The sequence below is a fragment of the Salmo trutta genome, chromosome 37, assembly GCF_901001165.1.
Source record: "Salmo trutta chromosome 37, fSalTru1.1, whole genome shotgun sequence".
Classification (NCBI taxonomy): Eukaryota; Metazoa; Chordata; class Actinopteri; order Salmoniformes; family Salmonidae; genus Salmo; species Salmo trutta.
In genome coordinates, this window is record NC_042993.1 from 14,427,778 (window position 1) to 14,454,458 (window position 26,681).

Genomic DNA, 26,681 nt, shown 5'->3' on the forward strand with positions numbered 1-26,681 from the left:
GAGCCAATGTGCAATTTGGCGCATGTACTGGAAACACAAACACTTTCTCTCCCTCAACAACAACAACACACACACACACACACACACACACACACACACACACACACACACACACACACACACACACACACACACACACACACATACACACACACACACACGCAGACAGATGCTAGCAATAATGGTATTTTTTCTCTGTGCTCTCTCTCTGACCTCTCTTTAGTTGTCCAGAGAGAGATAAAGCTGTCTGATGAGCAAGCCATTATTACTGCCTGACCAGGTCACCACCTCACCTCTCTGCCTGTCAACACACACACATCTCAATCAGCAGCCACTGTGTGTGTGTGTGTGTGTGTGTGTGTGTGTGTGTGTGTGTGTGTGTGTGTGTGTGTGTGTGTGTGTGTGTGTGTGTGTGTGTGTGTGTGTGTGTGTGTGTGTGTATGCGCACGCGCACATGCCTTAGTGTGTACGTGCTGCATTTGTGTGTACTTGAAACAAGGGTAAAACAAAAAATGTAGTTACCTTCAGTTAAATTACTGGTCCTTAAACTAACAGAGAAGCAGCTATTAAAACTGAAATAAAACCTCAACTTAGTGTTGCAGGGTTTTATCAGGTACTAAAGGACACTGACTGATACTGGCCCAGCAGGATCAATATAACAGCTGTTTTATAGATCTGTCTGAACTACACTACAGATGTGTGATTATAACTCTATTGGGTAGCAGTCTGGACACCTTGATGGTGCCCTCTAGCAGCTGCAGTGGGGAGTTAGGTCTGAGTAAGGACACAGCCATAAAGCAGTTGGCATGTTGTGCCGACTGTGTCCGACTCAAAATGTATCTTTGACCTCTGATCCTTGGGGGTAGTCAGAAATGCTTTATTGGCATGACAACGTACTTGTTAAAGCAATACTCCCTCTCTTCTACATACCCAGGCTGTGCTGATTGGTTCTCTCTTTCCTTCTCTCCTGATTGTGTTCTCTCGATCCTTCCCTCCCACCTCTGACTATTCCCTCTCTCTCCTTCTCTCCTCCAGATCCAGCGTTCCAGGAACAAGCAGATGAAGGAGATGTTCCCAGATGGTTTTGGGATCCACCACGCTGGGATGCTGCGTGCTGACCGTAGTCTGATGGAGAGCATGTTCTCCAGGGGTTACCTCAAGGTTCTGTGCTGTACTGCCACACTGGCCTGGGGAGTCAACCTGCCTGCACACGCTGTCATCATCAAGGTTGTTTTGTGCGTGCGTGTTTCAAGTTCTGTTAGTCGTCTGAACAGGATACACATGGTATACACTGTCCAACAAAATGCTTACTTTCATTGGGTGAGCGTGCTTGTGGTAGTTTGTTAGTTTGTATGTGTGAGGGAGTTTTTACGTCTGATTGAGGTATGAACTTGTAAGTCTCTATCATGTGCCCTTCACTCTTAGAAGACGGTAAGTCCGTGTAGGTGTCTGTACTGAAACATGCAGACATGTTTGCCCATAAGGACTGTATTATCTCTCCAAAGCCACTCATATCCAGCCTCTCTTGTTCCCGTGGTAACAACAGGGCACCCAAATCTACGATGCTAAGCGTGGTACCCTGGTGGACCTGGGCATCCTGGATGTGATGCAGATCTTCGGGCGTGCCGGGCGGCCCCAGTTCGACAAGTACGGCGAGGGCACCATCATCACGGCACATGACAAGCTGAGCCACTACCTCACCCTGCTCACGCAGCAGAACCCCATAGAGAGCCAGTTCCTAGAGGCCATAGCTGACAACCTGAGGTAGGGACACACGCCACCGTCAATAATATAGCTGTGAAATGTCTTACCAACCGATCACACATCTTCAGGATCTCCCCTTTAACAATCATACCAGTGTTTCCACTGCAGTCATTTAGCTGTGGCGCTGCACCATGCCAAAATCATTGCTGCTACACAAAAGAAAAATGGAACATTGAAGATGCTAGAACAGTCCAAATGTACTTTTCCTCTGCAAACAACCCCATAGTAAAATAGTTTTTGTATTTACGTAGTCGCCTTGTTGTTGTGCGTTCTATCCAAGGTAAATATTCCTCTTAAGGCACATTGAAGTTGCAAGAGCCATAGGGAGGGGAACATGCATTCTGACAAGCAGCCAATGCACAACAATTCATAATGTAATCGTGGGAAAACAGCCGTTTCCACTCCTACTTTATTTCTCAACTCCTAAATATGCGCAAACTGCACCAGCAGCAGCTTGGTTAAACTCAGCAGTCATTGTCACAGTGAGTGCATAGGGGAGAGTGGGCTAAATGTAACACAGGGCAATTATGGGGTAACTTGGGTTAAAACGCCAATCTAACTTAAAATATTTTGGGGAGTGATTTAGAAAATGGCCATGAGGCAGATGTAACTCTTAGTTGTTCAAGAGTAGTGGCAATCAGGGAAAGGGGTTTCTGTGAGAAGTACAGGCAGGTGGTGTGTTACCCCGGTTAGTGTTTTACCCCAAGTTACCCTAACAGGTAGGCTGTGTTTATGCAATTTTTGGGGGATATAAAATTCATCATTATTAATGATCAGCCCAATAGGGTAAATGCAGATGGGCAACCCAATGCTTCAGCCTAATTATTTCTAGCCACTATGCTGCATCAGTTAGGCTACAGGTGATAATGCTGATTGCTAATAGCATACCTGATAATATGGAACATGCATAGGCTATATGCATGGTCCAATAAATAAAAAATAATATACTTTTTATTTTATTTTTGCATTGTAATTTCATAACTGTCCATAATATATCTGGGGCTAATAGTGGAAAGTTAGTGTTTCACATTGTTATTAACCAGACAGTGTTGTGATTGGCTGTGATATTGGCCGATTGATTTCTCCCGCCGCAGAGGCATCTGTTATCAAACTGAGAAAGCTGTTTTATCTAGTGGAGATCGCTCTGTCATTTCCTGCTTGCTAAAATTCTACACTGTTGACTCAATTTCAGTTTATGTGAGAAAACAAGCGCAGAATAGTGTCGGGAATCAGCGTACCATCTAAATCGCTGTGAAATGTATTTTCAATAACAAAAAATATAGTTTTTGCAGCTGTTAGAAGCTGGTGGACCAAAACAAAAGTTAACAATATTTGTCTTTATTGAACAGATATTTCACAGCGATCTGTGTTTGACCCCAGATGCCACTCTGGCCCCCTTCAAACATGTTCTCCTCTCATCTCCAACCAATACCCTTTTCACAAAATGATCACAGTACAGTAAGTCACCACTAGATGGCAGCCACCTCAAAGATTCAATGAGGACTTATTGAGAAGGAATCAATGCTAAGTATGGAATCTCCACCAGGTGCTGTAAGGGGGCTGAAATGACTGAAGGTGAATGGGATGTTATAGATCTCTCTCTCTCTCCCTCTCTCTGTAGGTATCACTAGGGACTATGACTAACGTGGAGGAAGCAGTGAGGTGGCTGAGTTACACCTACCTGTACATCCGCATGAGAGCCAACCCTCTGGTCTACGGGATCAACCACAAGGCCTACCAGGTACACACGCATGCATGCGCACGTGCACACACAAACACACAAACACACACACGCGTACACACACACGTGTACACACACACGTGTACACACATACTGTGTACTCTCTTCTCTTATTGTCTAGTTCTCTATGTTAGATGGACCAGGTCTGGAGCTGTACTGTAAGGAACTGGTGGTGATGGCAGGGTTAAACTGTTCTGTCTCTGTGTTAGATGGACCAGGTCTGGAGCTGTACTGTAAGGAACTGGTGGTGATGGCAGGGTTAAACTGTTCTGTCTCTGTGTTAGATGGACCCAGGTCTGGAGATGTATCGTAAGGAACTGGTGGTGATGGCAGGGTTAAACTGTTCTGTCTCTGTGTTAGATGGACCAGGTCTGGAGCTGTACTGTAAGGAACTGGTGGTGATGGCAGGGTTAAACTGTTCTGTCTCTGTGTTAGATGGACCAGGTCTGGAGCTGTACTGTAAGGAACTGGTGGTGATGGCAGGGTTAAACTGTTCTGTCTCTGTGTTAGATGGACCAGGTCTGGAGCTGTACCGTAAGGAACTGGTGGAGATGGCAGGGTTAAACTGTTCTGTCTCTGTGTTAGATGGACCAGGTCTGGAGCTGTACCGTAAGGAACTGGTGGTGATGGCAGGGTTAAACTGTTCTGTCTCTGTGTTAGATGGACCAGGTCTGGAGCTGTACGGTAAGGAACTGGTGGTGATGGCAGGGTTAAACTGTTCTGTCTCTGTGTTAGATGGACCCAGGTCTGGAGATGTATCGTAAGGAACTGGTGGTGATGGCAGGGTTAAACTGTTCTGTCTCTCTGTTAGATGGACCAGGTCTGGAGCTGTACTGTAAGGAACTGGTGGTGATGGCAGGGTTAAACTGTTCTGTCTCTGTGTTAGATGGACCAGGTCTGGAGCTGTACTGTAAGGAACTGGTGGTGATGGCAGGGTTAAACTGTTCTGTCTCTGTGTTAGATGGACCAGGTCTGGAGCTGTACTGAAAGGAACTGGTGGTGATGGCAGGGTTAAACTGTTCTGTCTCTGTGTTAGATGGACCAGGTCTGGAGCTGTACTGTAAGGAACTGGTGGTGATGGCAGGGTTAAACTGTTCTGTCTCTGTGTTAGATGGACCCAGGTCTGGAGATGTATCGTAAGGAACTGGTGGTGATGGCAGCCAGGAAGCTGGACAAGGCCAGGATGATCCGCTTCGAGGAGAGGACAGGATACTTCGCCTCCACTGACCTGGGCAGAACCGCCAGTCACTTCTACATCAAATACAACACCATGGAGGTACACCAGAGTTCCATAACATGATATTATGTTATATGTACTATGTTGTATTGTACACTGAGTGTACAAAACATTAAGAACACCTGCTTTTTCCATGACATACAGTACCAGTCAAAAGTTTGGACACACCTACTCATTCAATGGTTTTTCTTTATTTTTATTATATTCTACATTGTAGAATAACAGTGAAGACATAAACTATGAAATAACACATATGGAATCATGTAGTAACCAAAAAAAGTGTTCAACAAATCAAAATATGTTTTATATTTTATATTTTTCAAAGTAGCCACTCTTTGCCTTGATGACAGCTTTGCACACTCTTGGCATTCTTTCAACCAGCTTCATGAGGTAGTCACCTGGAATGTATTTCAATTAACATGGGCCAGCATCCCTGTGGAAAGCTTTTGACATCTTGTAGAGTCCATGCCCTGACAAATGTTGTCTTTTCTGGGGGCAAAAGGGGATGCAACTCAATATTAGTAAGGTGTTCCTAATGTTTGGTGTACTCCAATGTATTATATTATTGTAACCGGGTATAGATACCCTTCTGTGGAGGTGTAATATGGCATGGTATTATCTACAACAAAACTCATCATGAATGGTGGTACAGTAACATGCAATATACAACTAGATAACAGCCGTTCCTTATGTCATGTTTGTGTTTGTCCACCTCTTCCTCCATGCAGATGTTCAACGAGCTGTTCAACTCCCAGAAGACAGAGGCTGACATCCTCAGCATCGTCTCCAAGGCCGAGGAGTTTGAACAGGTCAAGGTGAGAGGTCACAGGTCACACTGAGAGGTCACTCATCACACATTATAGATTGCTGCAGGACACCTGCTCAACAGTATAGCAAGGTCTTGATATAGTTTGAGTACCCAGGTGGAAAGACTCCTGACTGTGTTTGTGTTTGTGTGTGTTTGTGTTTGTTTGTTTGTGTTTTCCAGGTGCGTGATGAGGAGAAGGAGGAACTAGAGCAGATGCTGTGTAACTACTGTGAGCTGCCTGCTGCAGGCGGAGTGGAGAACGGATACGGCAAGATCAACATCCTACTGCAGACCTACATCGGCCGGGGAGAGGTGGACAGCTTCTCCCTCATCTCAGACCTGTCCTACGTAGCACAGGTAGGTTACAGGCACAGCACCACACACACATTACACACACATATGCTCTCTCTCCATCTGTTTCTCACATACACACACAGTCACACAAACAGAACCATATCTGACAAAACTTCAACTTATGTACATACTCTGCTTCACTCCCAAACTGAGCTAGCCCCTCTGAGGGGTTCAGCTGTACCCCTGTGTCCCTGCCAAGACTTCCCCTTCCCTCAGCCAGCAGCACATGCCGTCCGCGTCCTAGAGCAGACTGTTGTACTGATAAGGGTTTAGAAATGGTGTCTTAACTAATCGTATAGTACACATCTATAAACGGGTTTCCTGTTTGTACCAGCATCTCCATTGTTTCAGAGGGATCATGAGGCTTTCATGAACTGTCACAGTTAATCTGCCATGCCATCTCTGCATTATGCTCTTTATGAAAATCAAATGGTTTGATATCTGATGGAATGTAATATGTTTGGCTGGTGCATATTTCACAGTGGCTGATAGATAGCCTGGAATCTTTTTTGGATTTTGAGTTTTTTCTCTCCCCGCATCCCATCCCCTCTTCCCATCCTCTGCTGAACCCATCTATCCATGGTTTCCCGCGGTAACTGATTCCATGTGGCTGAATATTTGGAATTGTTCACAGCAAATTCCCTCTTTGCTCCTATTTCGTCCGATTTCAGATGTTCCGCCGGTTTGGATGGCTGTGGCCGGGAGGCAGGCAGCCATAGTGGAATAGAGGGGATCTGATGGTTAATCCAGGCTGAGGACTGATAGGTCCTGCTGCCGCATGATACTGCCACTACACACCAACAGAGAGACACATACACACACACACACACACACACTGACAGAGGCTAACTCCCTGTCTCTCATGCATACCCACACACTCCTCAATGGCTTTAGCAACTGGATGATAGATAGAGCAGTTCTGCAGGCCTGTGCACTTGACCGCAGGACACCAGGCATTCTCCTGAGAGAGTAGATTATTGTACATGAGCGCTGAGAGACCTGAGACCACAGTTCACCTGTGTTTACTGCATGCTCTTAAAGACACACGGACAAGGAGAAGGAAGGCAGCTTAATCATGAAGTTAGTCAATCTCAATAATCTCCCTGGTTGGGACTATGTTGGTGCTGTGACTCAGACTGTGAGGCCTGATGTGTTTTGGCTTTTGGTTGTTATTTGGAGTATGAGTGTAGGCTCAGTAAGGGTGTGAGTGTAGGGTTTTGTCTCCAGAGGGTTTGATGTAGGAGTGAGGTTGCCCTAGTGGCCTTTTAACCAGCAGCAGACCAACATCTGGCCCAGCAGGTGTTTCTGTGTCTCTGCCTGTCTATATGCCTGTCTCTATGTCTGCCTGCCTGTCTCTGTCCATCCTCTCACTTCACCACATGTCCCGGACAGAAGCAGACCTGACCAATCTATCACAGATAGCAGCCTCGCCTCGACTTATCCATCACAACAGAGCCAAGCCCAACAAATCAATCCCAGCACGGCCAGACTCTACCAATCCATCATGTCATTAGCACCTGCCCAAATCAATCAGAGCCCAGCCACGTCAGATCTGACCAGTTTATCAGCGAGCAGCGCCAACCACCTGACCCATCTGTCAGGACAGACATGAGCAATCCATCATCGCACAGCCAGGCCTGACCCATGTTTCAGAACAGAGCCTGATCATACCAGTCCCGCGGCTCTCGATCAGACATGATTAATCGTCCTACATCTTGTAGGATTATTTCTGTCTCTGCATGACTCTCTCTGTCCTGCTGTACCCATTGTAGAACACTGCTCTAAGTCTGGCTGTAGCCTGTCTTTTTACACCTGCTGTAATACACTACTCCAATTGTGACTATCTGTCTGTCCTTATTTTTCTACTATACAATGCCACTCAAATTGTAACTGTGTGTGTATTTCTTCCCTGTGTAGAACACAGCTCGTATCGTCAGCGCTCTGTTTGAGATTGCTCTGAGGAAGCGCTGGCCTGCCATGACCTACTTCCTGCTTAACCTGTGTAAAGTGATAGACAAGCGTCTGTGGGGCTTCGCTCACCCCCTGAGACAGTTCTCCATCCTGCCTCACAACGTGCTGGCCCGTCTGGAGGAGAAGAAACTCACTGTGGACAAACTGAAAGATATGCAGAGGGACGAGATAGGTGAGACAATACTGGTCCAGGTGTGGTGTACTACCAAATTAGACATGAATTCTATTGTGGTGTGTGTGTGTGTGTGTGTGTGTGTGTGTGTGTGTGTGTGTGTGTGTGTGTGTGTGTGTGTGTGTGTGTGTGTGTGTGTGTGTGTGTGCGCTCGCGCAGAGTGCTGTAGTCATACCACTCCCCTCTCTCTGTGTGTCCCGGGTCACATGCTCCACCACGTGAACATCGGGTTGAAGGTGAAGCAGTGTGTCCACCACATCCCTTCCATACTGATAGAGGCCACAATCCAACCAATCACACGCACCGTGCTCAGGGTCCGCCTCCAGATCACCCCCGACTTCAAGTGGCACGACCAGGTAACCATGTCGACCTCACCTAGGATGACCTCGATGTCTCTCTCTCTCTCTCTCACACTGGGGAAGCTATCCTCTCCTCCTCCAGCCAGTGGTAGAGTAATGAGTGAAAAGTGGGAATCTCGCTGCTGTTCTACCTCTATAGCTTCTGAAAATAAACAAGGTGAAGCAGCCAGCTCTGAAACAACGCTGCAGCGTCTGATTCCCACCACCGTTTCCCTTTCATCACAGACTTTACCTCTGGAAGTGTACTGGTTGAAGGGCTCTTTTTTTCTTTTGATGGTTCAAATTAAGGTTTATTTAAAGGGGAGATGGTTGATTCTAGATCAGTGTTTAGGTGCATCACCTTCTTGTACTATTATCCTGTGGCTTTAATACTACATGTGAGTTAGGCTATATGATCTCTATGGTGATTGGAGAATATCATTGAGGCAGATGACTCCTGTAGTTTGTAAGGGAGTGGGGTGGAATAGGAGGCCTGTTGTAGCCAGGCTGTGTATGAAGGCTGTGTATGAAGATGAATGTTTGTGTGATTAGCGATGCATGCTCTGCTCGTGGGATAGTTGTTATGGAACACCCCCAGCTTAGCCAGTAATCCCTGCTGCATATGTACACACGCAAGCTCGCCGCGACACATGTAGAGACACATGAGATCTCCCTCTCCCTACTAACCCAAGCCATGGACTCCAGGATAATGACTCATTCTAATAGGGAAACAGACAGGAGTTGGATGTTGTTTTGTAATATTAATGCGCGTTTCCCCACCCCCTTTAGTATTTTCTATTTTGGGGTCATCCGAATGTTGTGCATTTACCATGAGTAGGACCCAGAATTGTTCCTGGTTCAGGTCACATGGTTGGCAATAACTCCTAGCCCTAATCAAGAGTAGTGTCCCTGATATCTTTAGACATTTACGCAAGAGGACTAGGGACCAGGCCAGAAGATTACATTATAGCTGTTGTTTTAGTGTGTTTGTCTGTGGAAACTGGACTGTCTCCTCTCTCCATGTGTCATAAACCAGTCTCCTGGACCTGTGGTCTGTTAGCCAGGCAGCAGTTGTTTCCACAGCAGTGGAAACCAATTTGCGTACAGTGTTCTACAGGGGGCCCAAAACCCATTCCTGAAGGTTTTACACACATGCACCACAACACACGCACCTACTAACAAATACACAATTACATTGCTTTGATTTGAATTGCTACTATCTGGTTAAACAACCTGGGAGTACTCTGATCTTCTAATGCCACCGATTCTTCATGCTTCTGCCTTCCTCTCCTCTCCTCTCTCCTCTGCCTCTCCTCTCTCCTCTGCCTCTCCTCTGCCTCTTCTCTGCCTCTCCTCTCTCCTCTGCCTCTCCTCTGCCTCTCCTCTCTCCTCCTCTCCTCTCTCCTCCTCTCCTCTCTCCTCTTTCCTCTCCTCTCTCCTCTCCTCTCCTCTGCCTCTCCTCTCTCCTCTGCCTCTCTCCTCTCTCCTCTGCCTCTCTCCTCTGCCTCTCTCCTCTCCTCTCCTCTCCTCTCCTCTCCTCTCCTCTCCTCTCCTCTCCTCTCCTCTCTTAGTGTCATGGTTCAGTGGGAGATCCCTGGTGGCTGTGGGTGGAGGACCCCATCAACGATCACATCTACCATTCAGAGTACCTGCTCCTACAGAAGAAACAAGTGGGTTTCTGGGTACCATTAACTTCCCTTGAGGCAGAAGTTGCCCCTAACTACAGATCTAGGATCAGATTACCTGACCCCTAATCCTAACCTTAACCATTATGGGTACGGAATAAATCTGACCCTGTATCAGTGGATATGGTAGAGCCTTGTGTGTGTTTTCCAGGTGGTGAGTGGGGAGCCCCAACAGGTGGTGTTCACCATCCCTATCTTTGAGCCCATGCCCTCCCAGTACTACATCAGAGCTGTGTCAGACCGCTGGCTGGGCTCAGAGGCTGTCTGCATCATCAACTTCCAACACCTCATCCTGCCTGAGAGACATCCCCCACATACTGGTACTGTACAACAGACTCACACGCACAGACCAACCCTCAGAGGTGGACAGAGGAAACAGCTCTTCATACTTCTCACATACACTTTTCTTTGTCTTTTTTCCTTGACAAATGTACCCATACGTTGTCTCAATGTTGCCCTGTGGATTCTCAGAGCTGCTGGACCTGCAGCCGTTGCCCATCACCGCCCTGGGGAACCCGGAGTACGAGAGTCTGTACAAGTTCACCCACTTCAATCCCATCCAGACACAGATCTACACAGATCTACCACACCGACACCAACGTCCTGCTGGGGGCGCCAATGGGCTCCGGTAAAACCATCGCTGCCGAGATGGCCATGTTCCGAGTCTTCAACCATTACCCTACCTCTAAGGTCTGTCTGCCCCCCCTTCACTCTATCTCTCTCTTTTTCTCTTTCTATATCGCTATACATTTCTCTCTGTTTATATCTGTGTGTTCTCAGGTGGTGTACATTGCCCCTCTGAAAGCTCTGGTCAGGGAGAGGATCGAGGACTAGAAGATCAGGATAGAGGAAAAACTGGGGAAGAAGTGAGTGAGACTTGGTTATAACCATGGCATTTCTGTTGCATTCACATCTGTCAATGGCCATCAGCTGTAGTATCCATCCATCCATCCATCCATCCATCTATCCATCCATCTATTGTCTCTTTCTTGCTCTCTCCCTCCTTTCCTTCCCTCTCTCCTCGTCCCTGTTGTCGTGGAGCTGACAGGTGATGTGACTCGCGTGAGTCGCTCCTGGTAGAACCGCAGCTACGTCCAGAAAGTAGCCATCCTCATCATCGATGAGATCCACCTGCTAGGTACCACAGCCTAATTCTATCTAGAAGCATATAGAGAGATCTTTAATATCTATGGGTATGGTTCTTGCCTTTCAAACCCCATACAATCAAAACTTTGTGTAGAGCCTAAACTTTTACATTCATAAACCCTCATACAAACAGAACGTTCTATAGAGCCTTAACTTTAACCCTCATAAACCCTCATACAAACAGAGCCTCCTATAGAGCCTTAACTTTAACCCTCATACAAACAACATTCTTATAGAATTCTATAGAGTTAATAATAATACTGCTCTCCATAGTGAAATGCTTTGTCAAACTTTCTCACACTGGACCATACCACTGTGTCTGTATCCCAGGGGGGGACAGAGGTCCTGTGCTGGAGGTCATAGTGTCCAGGACCAACTTCATCTCCTCCCACACCAACAAGACTGTCCGCGTGACCACGCTCTCCATAGCAACCACATACTAGACTCTACAAGCATCGTGAAACGCCGCTCCTGGTAGGAGTTGCACTTAGGCTCAGACCTAGGATCAGCTTCTTATCTGAATCAGTCATTACAACAGTGTTCTACCCTGATCATACCATCACGTTAGTCTCAGTTTCACATAGACAAGACATCTCCTGTAGTTTAAACCTGCTCATCCTTTCACCTTTTGACCTCCTGTCCTGTGTTCAGATAGAGTTCATGTCTCTATCATCAGTTGAAGGTTTTGTAGTTGACATTGCTGTTCTCAAGCCAACCAGTGACCACATTTGTAGTGTTAGCCAGTGTTTTTTAGTGTTCATGTATCCGAAAACACCCTTTTCATATTTGATAAATGTATGTAATAAGAGTTATTAGAATAATACTGATGTTTTCGGCAGGGAATCCGTGTAATTGTTTTGACCACAGCACGGTAATGGTTTGGAGTCCTGTTTCTCTGGAGCCATGCTGGAGTTGCTCTGGTAATCAACAGAAATCACGGTACCAATGCGGACAGATGACTTGACAGTCCTTTAATAATAATAATAATAATAGCAGTAATGATATCAGAAGGGTATTTAATAAGCTCCCTGTCCACCGCAGAGAGACATGGGAACTCATGTATGCCTGCATGTCCAACATGAAAACCACTTGTAGACAAACACGCTTTACATTCACTTAGTATTTTCTTTTTGAGATAAAAAGTTTTTCAGCAGATATACAATTTATATAACATTTATAAAGCATTCATAAGCATTTACAACTGCTTATTTCTGAAAGTTATTATAAAGTGTTACCATAACGTCATTTGTAATGCTTTTCAAACATTGCGCTCAAATTCCAACTGTATCCTACCATTCCAGTCTTCTCTGTGACGGTATTGGTTGTCTAAACGTTGTGTTACTGTTGCAGAGTGTCCCTGGCAGACAGATTGTCTGGTTATAAATCGGGCTGTTTAGACTGGGGATGTTGGCTGACCGGGAGGGACTGGGGATGTTGGCTGGGTTTAGATGCCCAATCCATTATCCAGGCCTTTAGATATGTGTACACACGCGTCTGCCCTGCCTGGCCACTCCACACACCACAATGCACTGCTGCCCTACCCAGCGAGCCTCTGAGCACAACAGACAAAAAGCGCTCAGTTCCCTGTCCCTCTCCCCCGGACAAGGACAATGACAAACCTTTAGACACCCAGATGGGCCTTGCTTCCAGCTGGACTCACTTGATCTATCTATCACTCTGTCTCGCTCTCTCGTTCTGGTTCTCTTTCATCCACTCTCTCTCTCTCTCTCTCGCTCTCTCTCACTCTCTCTCACTGACTGACTGACTGAGAAGACATTCATTCTCTTTCTATGGTTCTATCTTTCTCTCTCTTTCTCTTTATATTTCTCTCTCTCTCTTTCTCTCTCTCTCTCCAGCGATTCGCCTGTTCTCCAGCCAAGCCTGTTCTGATCTTTGTGTCGTCGCGACGACAGACTCGTCTGACAGCTCTAGACCTGATAGCCTTCCTGACCACGGGGGACGACCCCAAACAGTGGCTGCACCAGGACGAGACTCAGGTGACCAGGCTTATACTTGTTACCTCCTAGTGGAACTAACCCTGTAATCAGAGCTGTGTACATCTATAGTGTTTCTCTCTCGCTCGCTCTCTCTTTCGCTCTCTCTTAGTCTCTCTCTTTCTCTATCTCCTCTGACTGTTCTATTCCTCCAGTCTTCCTATTCCTCATCCTCTGCTGCTTGTTGCTCTCTCCTTTCTCGTCCTCTCCTTCCTCCTGATATTCTCTCTCTCTCTAAGCACTGGTTTGAGTGTAATTACAGAGGGAACTCAAACCAACTTCTACAGGAAACGCCTGTGTCATATCCCATTATTTTCTCTGCATACTTCAGGATTATTTCAAGATGAGAAAATGTGCTCTGATAGAAGATGGGCAGTAATTAACTTTACATGTCTGTCTGACATATAGGGACCCATAAACAAGGAGAAATTCTTAAAATACAAACACACACACACACACTAGCTAATGCTGTCTCTCTCCCGCTATCTCTCTCACACACATTAAAAAACAGTAAAACAATGTATTTGCTCAGGGCTGCCAGACAGAGAGAGAGCTGAGCAGAGCAGTGTTGGATGTGTGTCTGGTGAATAATCCCTCATATTGGACCTTATGAAGTCACAGTAGGCTTGGCGTTGTAAAAGATGGATATCAACATGTTTTATGGGGCTGCTCGCCTTTCACACCAAGCCTGTGGTCTGAGCGAAATATAGAGCTCAGACTGACTTCAAACCCCAACTCGTAAAATACACACACACACACACACACACACACACACACACACACACACACACACACTAGTCCTTAATACTGTATATATTTTGTTATTTTATTTAACCTTTATTTAAAAAGGCAAGTCAGTTAAGAACAAATTCTTATTTTCAATGACGACCTTGTGAGAACCTGACATTTACTGTATGTGTATTTTTAGCCCTGGGTGTGTTGAACTGGCCCTGCAGTGTGTGTGTGTTCCAGTGATATATGCTGCTCCCTGCTGTGTTTCTGTACTGGCCGTGTAGCTGCTGGAGTCCCTGTGGTTTGACTGACAGGCGGCTGGCGCTAGCTGCCTCAGTCTCAGTGGGGGTCCCTCCATCCCGTCCTCCGTCTCCTCTCTGCCCGAGTTAGCCTTATGATCTCTCTATTACTTCCTCTGCTGCAGTTAGCTCTTCTCCCGCCTTCCTTCCTCTGTGAACATGTACCCCTCGTCCTCCCTGTATCTCTCCCTGTAAAACCCTCTCAAATGTTTTGCTTGCTCTGTCCCACATGTTGTTTTCAGTTTTTTTCTCCACCTCCCTTTTCTCCACTCCTTCCGTAGCCCCCCTCCCTGCTCATGTCCAACAATGTCTTCTTCGTCATGGATGTGTCTTCTAGTCCTACACTGTCTACTGGTTTACTGTATCTCTATTGGTCGAGAAGATAAGGTCTCGTGCTGTCGTGGGTTGATGAGGTGAGGTCTCATGCTCTGATTAGTTAATGTTACCCAGATGACAGACATCATCGCCACGGTGAGGGAGTCCAACCTGAAGCTGACGTTGGCGTTTGGTATCGGCATGCATCACGCTGGACTACACGAGAGAGACAGGAAGACTGTGGAGGAACTGTTTGTCAACTGTAACTATATTGAATAGTTACAGGTATATACACATTGAATAGTTACAGGTATATACATATTGAATAGTTACAGGTGTATACATATTGAATAGTTACAGGTATATACATATTGAATAGTTACAGGTGTATACACATTGAATAGTTACAGGTATATACATATTGAATAGTTACAGGTGTATACACATTGAATAGTTACAGGTATATACATATTGAATAGTTACAGGTATATACATATTGAATAGTTACAGGTGTATACATATTGAATAGTTACAGGTGTATACACATTGAATAGTTACAGGTATATACACATTGAATAGTTACAGGTATATACATATTGAATAGTTACAGGTGTATACACATTGAATAGTTACAGGTATATACACATTGAATAGTTACAGGTATATACATATTGAATAGTTACAGGTATATACATATTGAATAGTTACAGGTATATACATATTGAATAGTTACAGGTATATACATATTGAATAGTTACAGGTATATACATATTGAATAGTTACAGGTATATACATATTGAATAGTTACATGTATATACAACAATGTTGCAGATATGACACTGAAGGTGTTTCTGCTTTACTTTGTTAAATCCATGACAGGTATGACACTCTAATCTCTCTCTGTCACCAGTACTCTGGCCTGGGGTGTCAACTTCCCTGCCCATCTGGTCATTGCCATTGTCTGGTCATTGTCATCTGGTCAAGGTACTGAGAACTACGATGGGAAGACCAGACGCTACGTGGACTACACCATCACAGGTACAGGCTCATGTCCAGTTGTTTCCATCACTGTTTCTGTATTGAATTAAATCTACTTCTATTTTTTTCTACTTCTATCAGGTCAAATACTCCCCGTTTGGTAGTGAGTTAGAAAGTCCAGTACATCCATGTGTTTTCACCTGAATGTGTAGGTGTGGTTTATCTCTCCTGTAGTTACTGTAGGTTGTAGTTGTTCTGTAGGTGTGGTTTATCTCTCCTGTAGTTACAGTAGGTTGTAGTTGTTCTGTAGGTGTGGTTTATCTCTCCTGTAGTTACAGTAGGTTGTGTTTGTTCTGTAGGTGTGGTTTATCTCTCCTGTAGTTACAGTAGGTTGTAGTTGTTCTGTAGGTGTGGTTTATCTCTCCTGTAGTTACAGTAGGTTGTGGTTGTTCTGTAGGTGTGGTTTATCTCTCCTGTGGTTACAGTAGGTTGTAGTTCTGTAGGTGTGGTTTATCTCTCCTGTAGTTACAGTAGGTTGTAGTTGTTCTGTAGGTGTGGTTTATCTCTCCTGTAGTTACAGTAGGTTGTAGTTGTTCTGTAGGTGTGGTTTATCTCTCCTGTAGTTACAGTAGGTTGTAGTTGTTCTGTAGGTGTGGTTTATCTCTCCTGTAGTTACAGTAGGTTGTAGTTGTTCTGTAGGTGTGGTTTATCTCTCCTGTAGTTACAGTAGGTTGTAGTTGTTCTGTAGGTGTGGTTTATCTCTCCTGTAGTTACAGTAGGTTGTAGATGTTCTGTAGGTGTGGTTTATCTCTCCTGTAGTTACAGTAGATTGTAGTTGTTCTGTAGGTGTGGTTTATCTCTCCTGTAGTTACAGTAGGTTGTGGTTGTTCTGTAGGTGTGGTTTATCTCTCCTGTAGTTACAGTAGGTTGTAGTTGTTCTGTAGGTGTGGTTTACCTCTCCTGTAGTTACAGTAGGTTGTAGTTGTTCTGTAGGTGTGGTTTATCTCTCCTGTAGTTACAGTAGGTTGTAGTTGTTCTATAGGTGTGGTTTATCTCTCCTGTAGTTACAGTAGGTTGTAGTTGTTCTGTAGGTGTGGTTTATCTCTCCTGTAGTTACTGTAGGTTGTAGTTGTTCTGTAGGTGTGGTTTATCTCTCCTGTAGTTACAGTAGGTTGTAGTTGTTCTGTAGGTGTGGTGTATCTCTCCTGTAGTTACAGTAGGTTGTAGTTGTTCTGTAGGTGTGGTTTATCTCTCCTGTATTTACAGTAGGTTTTAGTTGTTCTGTAGGTGTGGTTTATCTCTCCTGTAGTTACAGTAGGTTGTAGTTGTTCTGTAGGTGTGGTTTATCTCTCCTGTAGTTACAGTAGGTTGTGTTTGTTCTGTAGGTGTGGTTTATCTCTCCTGTAGTTACAGTAGGTTGTAGTTGTTCTGTAGGTGTGGTTTATCTCTCCTGTAGTTACAGTAGGTTGTGGTTGTTCTGTAGGTGTGGTTTATCTCTCCTGTGGTTACAGTAGGTTGTAGTTCTGTAGGTGTGGTTTATCTCTCCTGTAGTTACAGTAGGTTGTAGTTGTTCTGTAGGTGTGGTTTATCTCTCCTGTAGTTACAGTAGGTTGTAGTTGTTCTGTAGGTGTGGTTTATCTCTCCTGTAGTTACAGTAGGTTGTAGTTCTATAGGTGTGGTTTATCTCTCCTGTAGTTACAGTAGGTTGTGGTTGTTCTGTAGGTGTGGTTTATCTCTCCTGTAGTTACAGTAGGTTGTAGTTGTTCTGTAGGTGTGGTTTATCTCTCCTGTAGTTACAGTAGGTTGTAGTTGTTCTGTAGGTGTGGTTTATCTCTCCTGTAGTTACAGTAGGTTGTAGTTGTTCTGTAGGTGTGGTTTATCTCTCCTGTAGTTACAGTAGGTTGTAGTTGTTCTGTAGGTGTGGTTTATCTCTCCTGTAGTTACAGTAGGTTGTAGTTGTTCTGTAGGTGTGGTTTATCTCACCTGTAGTTACAGTAGGTTGTAGTTGTTCTGTAGGTGTGGTTTATCTCTCCTGTAGTTACAGTAGGTTGTAGTTGTTCTGTAGGTGTCGTTTATCTCTCCTGTAGTTACAGTAGGCTGTGGTTGTTCTGTAGGTGTGGTTTATCTCTCCTGTAGTTACAGTAGGTTGTGTTTGTTCTGTAGGTGTGGTTTATCTCTCCTGTAGTTACAGTAGGTTGTAGTTGTTCTGTAGGTGTGGTTTATCTCTCCTGTAGTTACAGTAGGTTGTAGTTGTTCTGTAGGTGTGGTTTATCTCTCCTGTAGTTACAGTAGGTTTTAGTTGTTCTGTAGGTGTGGTTTATCTCTCCTGTAGTTACAGTAGGTTGTAGTTGTTCTGTAGGTGTGGTTTATCTCTCCTGTAGTTACAGTAGGTTGTAGTTGTTCTGTAGGTGTGGTTTATCTCTCCTGTAGTTACAGTAGGTTGTAGTTGTTCTGTAGGTGTGGTTTATCTCTCCTGTAGTTACAGTAGATTGTGGTTGTTCTGTAGGTGTGGTTTATCTCTCCTGTAGTTACAGTAGGTTGTAGTTGTTCTGTAGGTGTGGTTTATCTCTCCTGTAGTTACAGTAGGTTGTAGTTGTTCTGTAGGTGTGGTTTATCTCTCCTGTAGTTACAGTAGATTGTGGTTGTGCTGTAGGTGTGGTTTATCTCTCCTGTAGTTACAGTAGGTTGTAGTTGTTCTGTACGTGTGGTTTATCTCTCCTGTAGTTACAGTAGGTTGTAGTTGTTCTGTAGGTGTGGTTTATCTCTCCTGTAGTTACAGTAGGTTTTAGTTGTTCTGTAGGTGTGGTTTATCTCTCCTGTAGTTACAGTAGGTTGTAGTTGTTCTGTAGGTGTGGTTTATCTCTCCTGTAGTTACAGTAGGTTGTAGTTGTTCTGTAGGTGTGGTTTATCTCTCCTGTAGTTACAGTAGGTTGTAGTTGTTCTGTAGGTGTGGTTTATCTCTCCTGTAGTTACAGTAGGTTGTAGTTGTTCTGTAGGTGTGGTTTATTTCTCCTGTTTATCTCTCCATCATCGATCTGGGAGAATTTCATAATTGCTGAGAGGTGAAAGGTTAAATGGGCCTACTCTTTCTCTGTTGCTCTCATGGATAATTGACTCAGGTATTTTTTATTTGCCTGGTCAGAAAATCTTCTGTTATTGTACTCTTCCAGGGGGATCACATCAGGTAACTAACTACCTGGAGGACAGTTTGAAATTTAGTGTCTAACTTTTTTTGTTACTTTGGGGAGGGTTGTGTGTTTTTTTTATTGGGCACAGGGGATGGTGGTGTGTTTTTTCCCCCACTGATTTACATTTGCCATTTCACTATATAATATATCCATATAGCCACATTTCCTCATCTGCTTGTATGCGCCTCTCCTATCAAGGTGTTTTGGTACTTCCCTTATGCACTGTGCTTTTCCACGTGCTTACTATACCACCGGTAAATAGTCTACCAGTCTACTGTCTATCCTACCCTCTATCCATAGTGACAATAGTGATTTTATTGTATTTTATTTAACCTTTATTTAACTAGGCAAGTCAGTTAAGAACAATTCTTATTTACAATGACGGCCTACCAAAAGGCAAAAGGCCTCCTGCGGGGACGGGGGTCTGGGATTGAAAACATAATAAGTACAATATAAATATAGGACAAAACACACATCACAACAAGAGAGACACAACACTACATAAAGAGAGACCTAAGACAACAACATAACAACATAACAGCAACATAACATAAGTCAACAGCACAAAGGTCAAGAAGGTGATAATGGGATCATTTGTCCAGATCTGCAATAAGTTAACTAGCAATCATACCACTCATAAAAAATCTTCATCACTTTTCAATATAAATCCACAAGATGGAGGAATAGCTGATAGACAACAGAGAGGCCAGGTGCATCAAATAAAAAAATATCAAGCTTTATTTATGCAGCACATTTCAGACATGGAACGCAATGCAATGTGCTTTACAGGGGGGTAAGCCTGAGGAAAAGCAAAGCTCACTGTGCTTTACAGGGGGGAAAGCCTGAGGAAAAGCAAAGCTCACTGTGCTTTACAGGGGGGAAAGCCTGAGGAAAAGCAAAGCTCAATGTGCTTTACAGGGGGGAAAGCCTGAGGAAAAGCAAAGCTCACTGTGCTTTACAGGGGGGAAAGCCTGAGGAAAAGCAAAGCTCAATGTGCTTTACAGGGGGGAAAGCCTGAGGAAAAGCAAAGCTCAATGTGCTTTACAGGGGGGAAAGCCTGAGGAAAAGCAAAGCTCAATGTGCTTTACAGGGGGGAAAGCCTGAGGAAAAGCAAAGCTCAATGTGCTTTACAGGGGGGAAAGCCTGAGGAAAAGCAAAGCTCACTGTGCTTTACAGGGGGGAAAGCCTGAGGAAAAGCAAAGCTCACTGTGCTTTACAGGGGGGAAAGCCTGAGGAAAAGCAAAGCTCAATGTGCTTTACAGGGGGGAAAGCCTGAGGAAAAGCAAAGCTCAATGTGCTTTACAGGGGGGAAAGCCTGAGGAAAAGCAAAGCTCACTGTGCTTTACAGGGGGGAAAGCCTGAGGAAAAGCAAAGCTCAATGTGCTTTACAGGGGGGAAAGCCTGAGGAAAAGCAAAGCTCAATGTGCTTTACAGGGGGGAAAGCCTGAGGAAAAGCAAAGCTCACTGTGCTTTACAGGGGGGAAAGCCTGAGGAAAAGCAAAGCTCACTGTGCTTTACAGGGGGGAAAGCCTGAGGAAAAGCAAAGCTCACTGTGCTTTACAGGGGGGAAAGCCTGAGGAAAAGCAAAGCTCAATGTGCTTTACAGGGGGGAAAGCCTGAGGAAAAGCAACGCTCACTGTGCTTTACAGGGGGGAAAGCCTGAGGAAAAGCAAAGCTCACTGTGCTTTACAGGGGGGAAAGCCTGAGGAAAAGCAAAGCTCAATGTGCTTTACAGGGGGGAAAGCCTGAGGAAAAGCAAAGCTCACTGTGCTTTACAGGGGGGAAAGCCTGAGGAAAAGCAAAGCTCAATGTGCTTACAGGGGGGAAAGCCTGAGGAAAAGCAAAGCTCAATGTGCTTTACAGTGGGTAAGCCTGAGGAAAAGCAAAGCTCAATGTGCTTTACAGGGGGTAAGCCTGAGGAAAAGCAAAGCTCAATGTGCTTTACAGGGGGGTAAGCCTGAGGAAAAGCAAAGCTCACTGTGCTTTACAGGGGGAAAGCCTGAGGAAAAGCAAAGCTCACTGTGCTTTACAGGGGGAAAAGCCTGAGGAAAAGCAAAATTCACTGTGCTTTACAGGGGGAAAGCCTGAGGAAAAGCAAAGCTCACTGTGCTTTACAGGGGGAAAGCCTGAGGAAAAGCAAAGCTCACTGTGCTTTACAGAGGGAAAAGCCTGAGGAAAAGCAAAGCTCACTGTGCTTTACAGGGGGGAAAGCCTGAGGAAAAGCAAAGCTCAATGTGCTTTACAGAGGGAAAAGCCTGAGGAAAAGCAAAGCTCACTGTGCTTTACAGGGGGAAAAGCCTGAGGAAAAGCAAAGCTCACTGTGCTTTACAGGGGGAAAAGCCTGAGGAAAAGCAAAGCTCACTGTGCTTTACAGGGGGAAAAGCAAAGCTCAATGTGCTTTACAGGGGGAAAAGCCTGAGGAAAAGCAAAGCTCACTGTGCTTTACAAAGGGAAAAGCCTGAGGAAAAGCATAGCTCAATGTGCTTTACAGGGGGAAAAGCCTGAGGAAAAGCAAAGCTCAAAAGATGTTTTAAGATCTCTTTTAAATATGTCCACAGTTTCGGCCCTACTCAAGTATTTCATTTATATTGCTTCTGATATTGGTATGTATCCTAGACTGTTCTCTTTCCAATCATATGTGACATTTACTACCGTTCAAAAGTTTGGGGTCACTTAGAAATTCCCTTGTTTTCCATGAAAACATACATGAAATGAGTTACAAAATTAATAGGAAATGTAGTCAAGACTTGACAAGTTTACAAATAATGATTTTTAATTGAAATAATTGTGTCCTTCAAACTTTGCTTTCGTCAAAGAATCCTCCATTTGCAGCAATTACAGCCTTGCAGACCTTTGTCATTCTAGTTGTCAATTTGTTAAGGTAATCTGAAGAGATTTCAACCCATGCTTCATGAAGCACCTCCCACAAGTTGGATTGGCTTGATGGGCACTTCTTACGTACCATATGTTCAAGCTGCTCCCACAACAGCTCAATAGGATTGAGATACGGTAACTGTGCTGGCCACTCCATTATAGACAGAATACCAGCTGACTGCTTCTTCCCTAAATAGTTCTTGCATAGTTTGGGGCTGTGCTTTGGGTTGTTGTCCTGTTGTAGGAGGAAATTGGCTCCAATTAAGCGTCGTTCACAGGGCATGGCATGCAAAATGGAGTGAGAGCCTTCCTTCTTCAGGATTCTCCCACTTTACCACCACCAAAGCACCCCCAGACCATCACATTGCCTCCACCACATGCTTGACAGATGGTGTCAAGCCCTCCTCCAGCATCTTTTCATTTTTTCTGCATCTCACAAATGTTCTTCTTTGTGATCTGAACACCTCAAACTTAGATTTGTCTGTCCTTAACACTTTTATACAATCTTCCTCTGTCCAGTGTCTGTGTTCTTTTGCCCATCTTTTATTTTTATTGGCCAGTCTGAGATATGGCTTTTTCTTTACAACTCTGCCTAGAAGGCCAGCATCCCGGAGTCGCCTCTTCACTTTTGACGATGAGACTGGTGTTTTGCGGGTACTATTTAATGAAGCTGCCAGTTGAGGACTCTGTTTCTCAAACTAGACACGCTAATGTACTTGTCCTCTTGCTCATTTGTGCACTGTGTCCTCCCACTCCTCTTTCTATTCTGGTTAGAGCCAGTTTGCGCTGTTCTGTGATCAATTAGCCTTTTAAAATGATAAACCTGGATTAGCTAACACAACGTGCCATTGGAACACAGGAGTGATGGTTGCTGATAATGGGCCTCTGTACGCCTATGTAGATATTCCCTAAAAAATCTGCCGTTTCCAGCTACAATAGTCATTTACAACATGAACAATGTCTACACTGTATTTCTGATCAATTTGATGTTATTTTAATGGTCAAAAAACATTTTGCTTTTCTTTCTAAAACAAGGTCATTTCTAAGTGAGCCCAAACTTTTGAACGGTATGTATGAATTGTCAATTTTTTATATTCCTTGTTAATATGCTTTGACTTCCTGTTCGCCAGTCTCTAATTAACTATCTGCTTGCACCTGTTATGCCTGTTACGAGCAGCAGGGGCCTGAAGTACGTGTCTTAATTTGTTTGCACGGCACTGATGAAGGCATGAGGCCGACACGTATGCTCTGTTCCTTTTTTATTTACATTAGCACTTTCACTTTTTGTTTATTTTTGAGGATGGATTCAATTAATTATACTATATTTGCATCTCGGCCTCCTTGGGTTATTCCTTTTCATGGCTTTGAGTGTGAATACTTTTTGAACTCTACAGATATTTTCTCTCCCACGCACTGGCTGCCTTTCATTCTAGCCTGTGCACAAACCCTCATACTGGTTTTCCACAGTTTCAAACCCCGTCAGGTTCTCTGGCAGGCTATTCCAGAGGCTGAGGACATAATAACTAAAGGATGCCTGTCCATGCCTCCTGGTCCTAGGCTTTGGGATAGTTAAAAGGCCAGTGCCAATAAATAATTGTGTATTTGTTCACATTCCTAATGTGTGATTTGAAATTGAGTTTAGAATCTAAAATACCACCTAGGTTTTATCTTTATTGCCCATAAATTAAAATGTGCAACTAGATTCTCTCTCTGTGCTTTGGCTCTAACAATAGGTACCTTGGTCTTGTCTTGATTTCGCTGGAGGAAATTGTGAGCCATACAAGTATTTAAATCACTAATAGTCTAATAATTTATCCGTGGAGCTAAAATCCTCTGGTGACACAGAAATGAAAAGTGGTGTATCGTCTGCGTAGCAGTGAAAAATCAATGCGCTTCAAATAATAGTGAAGACACGCAGCTCAAAAAGCTCCCCTATTTATATTTTAGGGACTATACAAGGATCCTGCCAGGACTAGCCTACAACGCCACAATCCAATGGAAAACTAGTGCAATTGAGTACAATTCTACTCTAGGGTGTAAACTGCAGTGAAAATGTCATTTAAATAATGAAAGCCCTGTTATTTGAATGCTTCATTCCATTTGGATCAGTTGTGGGTCTACTCTCGACATTCTAGAAATGCACAGTAGTAGGCCAGTCTGGCTGTAGTCTATTTCTGATACTGATGCGCTTTGTGTTGCCGATCATCATTCTCCTTAGTTGTCCTATGTGACTACATAGGTCTATGCTCCCAGCAGGCCCAGTTATTCAGGAAAGCGTAACACCGAGCAGCTATTTCCTCGACCTAGAACCTAACGCTTCAATATAGCCAAAATATACAGTACCAGTGAAGACATAAAAATTATGGAATGACACATATGGAAACATGTAGTAACCACAAAAGTGAGAAAGAAAAACACCCTTTGCCTTGATAGCTTTGCACACTCTTGGCATTTTCTCAACCAGCTTCATGAGGTAGTCACCTGGAATGCTTTTCCAACAGTCTTGAAGGAGTTCCCACATATGCTGAGCCCTTTGGTCTGCTTTTCCTTCACTTTGCAGTCCAACTCATCCCAAACCATCTCAATTGGGTTGAGGTTGGGTGATTGTGGAGGCCAGGTCATCTAATGCAGCACTCCATCACTCTCCTTATTGGTCAAATAGCCCTTACACAGCCTGGAGGTGTGTTGTGTCATTGTCCTGTTGAAAACAAATGATAGTCCCACTAAGCACAAACCAGATGGGATGACGTATTGCTGCAGAATGCTGTGGTAGCAATGCTGGTTAAGTGTGCCTTGAATTCTAAAGAAATCACTGACAGTGTCACCAGCAAAGCACCCCCACACCATCACACCTTCTCCATGGTCCACGATGGGAACCACACATGAGAAGATCATCCGGTCACCCACTCTGCGTCTCACAAAGACACGGTGGTTTGAACCAAAAATCTCAAATTTGGACTCATCAGACCAAAGGACAGATTTCCACCGGTCTAATGTCCATTGCTTGTGTTTCTTGACCCAAGCATGTCTCTTCTTATTATTGGTGTCCTTTAGTAGTGTTTTCTTTGCACCAGTTCAACCATGAAGGCCTGATTCACATAGTCTCCTCTGAACAGTTGATGTTGAGATGTGTCTGTTACTTGAACTCTGTGAAGCATTTATTTGGGCTGAAATCTGAGCTGCAGTTAATTGCCGATTTCTAAGGCTGGTAACTCTAATGAACTTATCCTCTGCAGCAGAGGTAACTCTGGGTCTTCCTTTCCTGTGGTGGTCCTCATGAGAGCCAGTTTCATCATAGCACTTGATGGTTTTTGCGACTGCACTTGAAGAAACTTTCAGAGTACTTGAAATTTTCCGGTTTGACTGACCTTCACGTCTTAAAGTAATGATGGACTGTCATTTCTCTATGCTTATTTTGGCTGTTCTTGCCATATTATGGACTTGGTCTTTTGTATATCTACCTATCTACCTTATCTACCCTATCTTGTCACAACACAACTGATTGGCTTGAACGCATTAAGAAGGAAAGAAATTCCACAAATTAACTTTTAACAAGGCACACCTGTTAATTGAAATGCAATTCAGGTGACTACCTCATGAAGCTGGTTGAGAGAATTCCAAGAGTGTGCAAAGCTGTCATCAAGGCAAAGGGTGGCTACTTTGAAGAATCTCAAATATAAAATAGATTTAGATTTAACACTTTTACTTCATAGTTTTGATGTCTTCACTGTTATTCTACAATGTTGAAAATAGTAAAAAGTAAGAAAAACACTTGAATGAGTATGTGTGTCCCAACTTTTGACTGGTACTGTATGTCATTTAACTTCTAAAATGTATTACATTTTTAGTTGTGGCATAAACACAACTAGTCACAATGTTTTAATCTTATTATGCCACTTCAAAAGTCTCCTGCAGGCTACCTGCGCACCTTCGTCCACTCCACTCTAATATAATTCCAGCATCCAAACTGTACAACAGTCGTTCTATTAATGTAAAGAGACATTTCTTAGAAAACACCAAAAAGTGTAATGACATTCAGAGATTTTCAAACCAAGCCTTCGATACTGTGTAGGCAGGAATGTATTTGACATACTCTACTTGATTGTGGTGTTGAAAACGCAGACCATTTACGATTAGCGCTCGAAGTCTGTAATCGGTATGTAGTTATGTGTTGCTTATTGGTTTTGTGTGGTGCATTTGTACGGAAACCTGTTGGTGGAAAATTTGTTGCATGTATTTGATATAAATATGCCATCAAAATGTAGAAAATCTGATTTCCTCATAACTGATCATTTTCTGCAGCCTGCTCTTATTGTAGTGTAATAAGACAGGCAGGGAGAGTGAGCTTGTCCGTGGTGGTCGGCCAACCCTCAACCTTCTGGCCTGTGAGCCCTGCGTGGCATCGAATGTGCCACAAAGCCATGCTGAAGTGGTAAAGTCCATATCCACGTTTATAAACGCAGGGCTGCTCTAGTTTTTGTTATTTATGGTCGTAATAATCATTTTTTTGTTAGTTGTATTGGGGATGTGCAATTTTTTTTACACTAGTAAAAACCCAATTAGGACAGAGACTTAAAAATATTCTTATTACAACAAGGATCTGTATTTTTGTTATATATATATATATACAATAGAACTGTAGGTACTACCTTCAATTAATGTCTCTATAAAGTGTAAAGAACTCAAAAAATAAAGTAATGGCAACAAATACTGTGATTACTTTTTGCAAATTGATTAAAACTATCGCTTTGTGAATCATAGTTTTGCTAAAATAAAGTGATCATTATTATGATCAACAAAAATACAATCCTACAGGTACTTGGAAACATAACATGAATAATATGTCATTGCAAAAAGTGATGTAGACAATGGATTCCACATTGAGTAGTACTCTGTCTCCCAAACTCGATTCAAATAATCAATCATCATCAAGCTTTGATTATTTGAATCAGCTGTGTAGTGCTATGTCAAAAACCGAAACATGCAACTATTTGGGCTTTGGGAAACCCTGCTCTAGGTCATATTAGACTGTCAGGTGGCTGTCTCTCCTTCATTGGGTCTTGCTCTATTTCTCATTGATGATGT

The 26,681-nt window shown here is 43.8% G+C and overlaps 1 pseudogene; it reads left to right on the top strand.

The window, feature by feature from the left end:
* LOC115176482 (activating signal cointegrator 1 complex subunit 3-like) overlaps window positions 1-26,681 on the top strand; it is a 114,227-nt pseudogene that overhangs the window by 66,762 nt on the left and 20,784 nt on the right.